Source organism: Sus scrofa, chromosome 10, assembly GCF_054392235.1.
Source record: "Sus scrofa isolate SSC_HxYL_T2T_F1_AM1 chromosome 10, Sscrofa_HxYL_maternal_Yorkshire_Landrace_v2.0, whole genome shotgun sequence".
In the NCBI taxonomy this organism is placed as follows: Eukaryota; Metazoa; Chordata; class Mammalia; order Artiodactyla; family Suidae; genus Sus; species Sus scrofa.
The window spans coordinates 24,626,188-24,633,302 of record NC_139392.1 but is presented as its reverse complement, the minus strand read 5'-3'; the positions used below and the strand labels follow the sequence as shown (position 1 = coordinate 24,633,302).

The 7,115-nt window shown below is 41.2% G+C and overlaps 1 non-coding gene across 1 annotated transcript; it reads right to left on the bottom strand.

Annotated features, from left to right (window-relative positions):
- Nucleotides 1–6,318: 6,318 nt before the first annotated feature.
- Nucleotides 6,319–6,390, bottom strand: TRNAE-UUC (transfer RNA glutamic acid (anticodon UUC)). Its single transcript has one exon. It is a non-coding gene; the product is annotated as a tRNA-Glu (tRNA).
- Nucleotides 6,391–7,115: the final 725 nt, after the last annotated feature.

The window sequence follows — 7,115 nt, the reverse complement described above, 5'->3', positions numbered from 1 at the left end:
TCCCTTCTTTCCTTCCATCCTCCTTTTCATCCTTTTTTCTTTTGATCAGAGATCCCCTCTGGAGGCTAACTGAGATCCTCCGGCCAGACTTTTCTGTGCTGCCCACCAGGGTGCAGGGGCAAGTGCTGCGAAAATAGAGTGGAGGGTCTGGAAATGCACTTGAGTCTCCTGGTTGTCCCAGCAATTTTACAATAGGCAGTAGACACCTCCAGCTGTCAGTGGATGAGGTGGGAAATCACTTAGAGTTCCTTCTCCCGACTTCCGTTCTCCAGGAGGTTCCAGGGCTGAGGACCCGTTACAGCTGCTGGGACGTCTTCAGAGGCACCAGAGTGGCCCCTCTAAGGACTCTCGGGAGTGTCAGAAGCATTGACTCTTAACGTGATCCAACAATGGGCATTGTCAGTTAATCTGAGAAAGAACCCCCATCTCAGTGCAGAGTGGAACGTCCTCTCTTGTCAAGTTCCAACTAGCCAGTCCACACTAGCGCCCTGCTGTTTAAGGAGCTGGGGCCAGACCCAGGTAATTCTTCCGGCCATTTGTGATAAGCGCATCTATGCAGTGAATGTTGCCGGGAACATCCTTCCCACCTTGGACGTGTTTTATCTTCTTATCTTTCTATGCTCCCCCTGAGGGTCCCACCTCCCCCTGAGGGTCCCGCTTTCCTTCCTCTAAAGTTTCCTCCCCCATCTTTCTCTGACTTCATGATGAGACCAAATGCTAACCAAGGGTCTTGGTCCCTACCCCAGAATTCTTACTCTAGGTAACTGGAGTATAACTGAAAAAAAAAAAAAAATACCTGATAAACCTACTTAGAGATTTATAATTTCCTACCAGCTACTCACCATAAAAATATAACCTACATGCCTGATGCAAGGCCAAAAGATCAGCTTTTAGGCTTTCCCCGGCTTGCTGAGAGACCAAAGCTAGTAAACACGGGAATGCTCGTTTCACCGAGTATTTCTCTCCAGATAATAAATCTGTTCTTAAGTCAGAACACAGCCTTCTCTCCTTCATGGGCACACGCAGACCGTGTTGAGATTCCAAATTCATTTGGTGTGTAATCTGACCTTCCTGGTTCCCAACAGTCAGGTGTCTCTTACGTGAATGGAGAGCTTGGAAAGTTCTAGATCGGTGTCAGGCAACGAGGGACAGAGCCTGGCTTTTCTCAGGGCTGGAGGGAGGGCCCACGGCTCTCTGACCTCACTGCTTGTCCCCAGGCTTTCTCATCACATGCACAGTGGAAATACTTGACCACACATCCTATGTACTTAAGCCAATGGACATATCTGTGTAGTCTGTGGTCATAGGGACCAATGGCCATGTATCAGCCGCCTCCTCCGCTTCTCTGGAAAGGACCTAAGAAGAAGTTTCTTGATAAAGATGTGCCAACCCCTGCTGGGCAGAGGCTGTAGGACAGCTGCAAATCACTTCTCCTCCTTGTCACAGGATCCCCAAGGTGGCAAAGGAAAACGTTTCAACCTCCTGTGCATATCATTGTCACCCCACAAGAAGGAAAGTTTGAAAATTTGTCAGAGCCGAAAAAAGCCTTAAGTTACTTTTCAACTATACCTCTTTTTTTTTTTTTTTTCTGAGTCTGAAGCAGAAGAAACCTAGCTAGAAATAAAACATTGCATTAATTTACAACAAAAATGTTCAAGCCCTCTACATTCCTATTTCCTGGAGATGTTATGTCTTAAGTGATGTGAGGGTTAGGTAAACTTAGATTCTGAAGCATCTTCAACCTATTTTCACTTATATAGACTTCATATAGCTACTAAACCAAAATAATTTAATAGGCATTTGCTTAGTCCAAACGATGAGCTGATGTAGTCAGAGATAGGAGTTGAAACAAAGTCAATTAGAAGACATAGTCCAGATATATGCCATCACTTATAAAACCCAAGCCAAAATTATCCTGAAAATTACAAATTTGGTGGGTTATTTTTAGGGCCTGCTTAGAGGCAAACCCAGGGTTTGTACCATAACAGCAGTGCTTAGTTTTCCTGAGTCTGGAATGTAGTCATCAACCCAGCTGAAAATAAGCAACAGCCTCAGTGTGCCCGCGAACAGAGACGGCATTGCCATCAGGGTGTGTGGACAAAAGACTAATTCTTGGTATTGTTGGAAAGAACGACTGCCACATCACAAGCTGCTACTGTTCGAACTTTTCAGAAGCTGCATGCAAAATAAAATAAATAAAACAACCATCCAGCAAAAACTTTACACAATACCACTTCAATTTCAATGGCATCCCATCCTTTGACCAGGGTAAATAGGGTTCATGCTTTGAAGGCATCATATTTTTAGATTCCATCTGTGAAACCCCGTGTTTTTGAACTAATAGGATGAGATGGTGTCTCTTTAGAGCTAAAAGGAAAAAAAAAGAATACAACACTTGAGCTTTTATTCTTACTCGAAAGAGGGCTTTGGAAACTATGGAACTAATTACAGGAACATGTTTGTTTGTTTCTTTCTTGCAAGAGTAAAAGCCCGCATGGCTGATGGAGATTTGTGATCTCTAATGGAATTAGGGTGTAGGCACGTTTTGTCCCCAAGCAGCTCAAAAGAGTGACTCAGTGGCTGGGGAATTATTGCTGAGGCAGGAGGAGGTGGTCTTGAGGGGATAAATTGGCAACGATTAGGATTATGAAGGGCGGGGAGGCCAGGTACAGCCTTGGAATCGAAAATGCCTTTGACCGTGATACCACATGTGTGCTGGACACCCCCACCACCCCCCTTCCCCTGGGAAGTGGGCGTCGGAAACACCCAGCTCTACCAAAGGCCTTTTGAGACAGATGGAGCCGAGGCTGTGGCCACTGACCAGCCCTGGCTACCATCAAGCCTATTTTAAGTACACTGGTCTCCTGGAATTCCCGGCTGTTGGAGGTAAAACAAATACGGCCACAAACATATAAAGAAATATGAAACAGGACTTTTGAGTGCAACCTAGCTGATTTGATTCTACTCAAATCAGATGCACGGATAAGACATGTAAATTTGTTATGTGGTATAATAGGAATATTCTCATTACGAAAAAAATAAAATGAGAAAAGAAGAAACCAAGAAAATAATTTTTGGCTCAAAAATGACATTGCAGTTTTCTGCTTAGTGTTCTTTGGTACCTTATCACATTTAAAAAAAAATTAAAATACAGTTGGTTTATAGTGTTGTGCCAATTTCTGCTGTCTAGCATGCATAGTGACCAAGTCATACATATATGTACATTCTTTTTCTCATACTGTCTTCCATCATGTTCTATCCCAATTAACTCCTTAATTTTCATCAAATTTGTAATTTAGATATTAAGTTTTTCATCAAATGGGAGGGGAAAAAAACCTCAGAAAGGCTGAAGAACTTGCCCAAAGAGTCATGTGCACATAGATAAATAGGAGCTTTGAGTGTTAAAAGAAAAAAAAAAAAAAAAAACAAAGGAAAAAGTTGGGTACAGTTGTAGAAAAGGACTGCTATTAGAACTATTATAAAGATTGTCAAAAATACCCCCAAAACAGAATGAGGAAATAGTGATGATGAGCATTTACAAAGGGAAATTGACTTGGAAATTGGAAGATCGTTGGCAGAATGTTAAATTCAAGGCATGACCCCCGTAAACTAGGACTTTTCAGAAAACCAATGGCTGATGCAACCCTCAGGCAGGAACCCCACCACCACCACCACAGCCCCACCACCCCAGGGACACAGAGGCTCCACAGGTGTCCTTCAGAAAGTGAGATGAACTCTGAGTCAGAATCTCCGGTGCTTTTATTGGAGAATTGATCTAAACTCATATACATTTAGCAAAAATCGCTGGTATTATCTGTTGATACTTGTTTGCAAATGGAAATTGGAACGTTTAGCCTTGATTTTTGTTGAGTAAAATGTGGTGAAACTGGGAGCCTAATTACTTGTAAACATTTTAAAAATAGTTTGGGAATGGATTTGAAATTGTTAGGTATGCCTGACTGCCTCCTTTCTGGTTGTTCCTCCTGCTAATTTGGGGCCTCTAATTGGCATGGGCTTCCATTATGGAAATGTGGCCGGTGGAAAGGGTTAGGAGTTACGTCCACAGTTTGCCTCTGAGACTAGGCATTGTGCATCTCAGTGGGTTATAAAGGAGCAGTTTCAGTCATGCGGCTGTTCCTTTGCCGTAATAAAGTTATTTCTCATGCATGGAACAGAGAACATGGATAGATTTTTTTTTTTTTCTTCAAAGAAGAAGGCAATCCCTGAGATGGTTTTACATTTTCAAGGATTTGGGTAAGGCTGAGAAAAAGACAAGCAAGGGTGATAAGGTTTTGAGAGGCAAAAGCTTTCTGGTGTGCACCCTCGTTGTAGTGTTAGCAGATTTCCCCCTTCCTTCCTGGTTACCTATTTTTTTGTACATATCTTATTTACCACCGAGTTTGGTACCAGTTAAAATTCTCTGTGGTCTGCATAGCGCTCTGCATCTCCATAGTCTCTCAAATATTGATCCTCAAAGAACTGTAGACCCTAATGACAGATTGAGAATAATTTACCCCCTTTATATAAAAGGGAATGTTATGCTCTATTTCAGGATGATGGTGTCCAAAATAATAAACTAGAATCAGAGCTTCTTGCAAAAGTCAGATTATCAAGCTTGAAGGCTGTAAAAGGAAGTGCTGTGACTTGTGAATCTCTGCATATCCAAAGTGATGAAAAAACAACTTATTTCAGGAGATATCCTGGGAAGAGATCTCCTGAGAATAAGGTCAGCGTGACTACGTGAGAAAGAAAAGGAATTGGGAGCTTGGGGTTAATAGATGCAGACTGTTGCCTTTGGAATGGATAAGCAATGAGATCCTGCTGCACAGCACTGGGAACTATGTCTAGTCACTTATGATGGAGCCTGATAATGTGGGAAAAAAGAATGTATACATGTATGTGTAACTGGATCACCTTGCTGTACAGGAGAAAATTGACAGAACACTGTACACCAGCTATAATGAAAAACAAATCATTATATACATTTCACAAAAGAAAGAAAAGGAAAAGCAATGCAATGTGGTAGTTAGAGGAAAGCAATGTCCATCCATATTGTTGGATGCCTGGGGTTTACCCCCTTGCCACATATTTGTTTTAACCTCCACCTGAGAGCAGAAAAGATGAGGAGAGAGTACAAAGACGTGTGTTGGCATCCCAAAGGCTCGATCTCATTGACTTTAGACACCACTGCCTACTTTGAGATGGAGTGATAAAAGGGCAGGGGAATTAGGCTGTCATCAAAATCAAGGAGCCACAGAGGCTCTGCAAAGAAGCAGTTCTCGGTCTCAGAAGAAAATGCCACCACAAGCAGAGTACGGATCAGTTCAGAGTCACTAGCATCTACTGTCCACGCACCGTATTTCCAGAGGAAGAGTTTAAAGCTACACATTCTAGAGGAGAAGAAAATGGATGTTCCGGGATAGACAGGCGAATACTCTGTTTGGGGCCACCATGTAAAGAATGGCTGACTCGGTGGCAGAAGTCATCTTTAATTAAACAGCTATTTCCTGCATTGGAGATCGCAGTTTTATTTAAATCTTTATGGTTCAGTGACTGAGCTTAATGCTGGAATGTTGCGTATGTGGAATCTCCTCTTGCAATCAAGTGATAGAAAGTGAGGTGAAAATCAGTTACTGAAATTTTTTAAAATGTTGATAAAAAGGGTATTTGCATGAAATAGTAAAAGGTAGTGATTTACCTCTAAAGTGGACATTCAGATCAAGGAAGGAATTGATTTAAAAACTCAGCAACATGCAGTGATCATTTATTTTCAGATTTCTGCAATATCATGAAAAAAAATGTGTAATGACTGTTAAAGACAGAATATGAAGGCCTTTGAGTGTACAAGTGATTGGAACAGGGCAAAGTGGCCTTGTTGTGTTGAAAAACGGATGGAAATTTGACAGCAGAACAATAATGAAAATCCTGTTTATGTAAAGACGATATGTTTTGTTTGAGTTTTGCTGGTTTGGTACATGAGGAAGTCTAAATGGGGATACATTTTATTTCTGGACTATCTAATCTAGATCATGATAATTTAAAAAAAAATCACAGTGGTCAACGTCTTATATACAGAATTGAGCACTTGATCACTGGGAAGATACATATAAAAAAGTAGAATTAGTTCAACACAACATCACTGCAAAAATTAAGTAAATAAAGTTGGTATTAGGTTTTACATTTAAATTGAACACAGATTGTGAGTGGAGAGTTGGATAAAAGTGAATAAGATATAATTTTCTTCCTTTTTAAAAAATATTGTTATTTATTTATTTTTATTTTTGGCCATTGCATGCAGCATCTTGATGTGGATCCCAGTTCCCAGACCAGGGATTGAACCTGGGCCACAGCAGTGAAAGTGCTGAGCCCTCACCACTAGACCACCAGGGAGCTCCCCAGATACAGTTTTATAGTATGAAAAGGCTCAATTGGGAAAAATTTCAAGGTTGAAATTTACCATCCACTAACTTTATACATATATATATATATATGTGTGTGTGTGTGTGTGTATATATATGTATGTATATATATAGTTTTATATGTTCAAGAAAGAAAATAAATGTTACTGATGTCCAGTGTCCCCAGGTGTATTTTGCTGTTGTTGTTTTTGGTTGCATGTAGGGCACATGGAAGTTCCCGGGCCAGGGATCGAATCCGAGCCAGAGTTGTGACCTACACCACAGCTGTAGTAACACCAGATCCTTAACCCACTGAGCCAGGCCAGGGATCGAACCTGCATCTCTAGCGACCCAAGCCACTGCAGTTGGATCCTTCACCCATTGCTCCACAACAGGGACTTTCTATTTGGTCCTTGTTTTTGCAAGGTTGTTTGCTGGATTTAAAAGTCCATGTCAACAGAAGTGGAGAGAGCATTGTGTCGGGTAAGATGACCAAAGACACCAGCCAGGCATTAATACTGTCAAGAAATGGACAGAGTGAAGAAAAATAGGGTTTGCCAGTTAAAATACAGCTCATGCTCCTCAGGACCCTGGATCTGTCTTCAGAATTACGGAGAAAATGTTGATAGTGTCTCTTTCTTTTTCTTCTTTTAATTTATTTTATTTTATTTTTATTCCCCCATTACATTTTTTTTTCAGCTGTACAGCATGGCCACC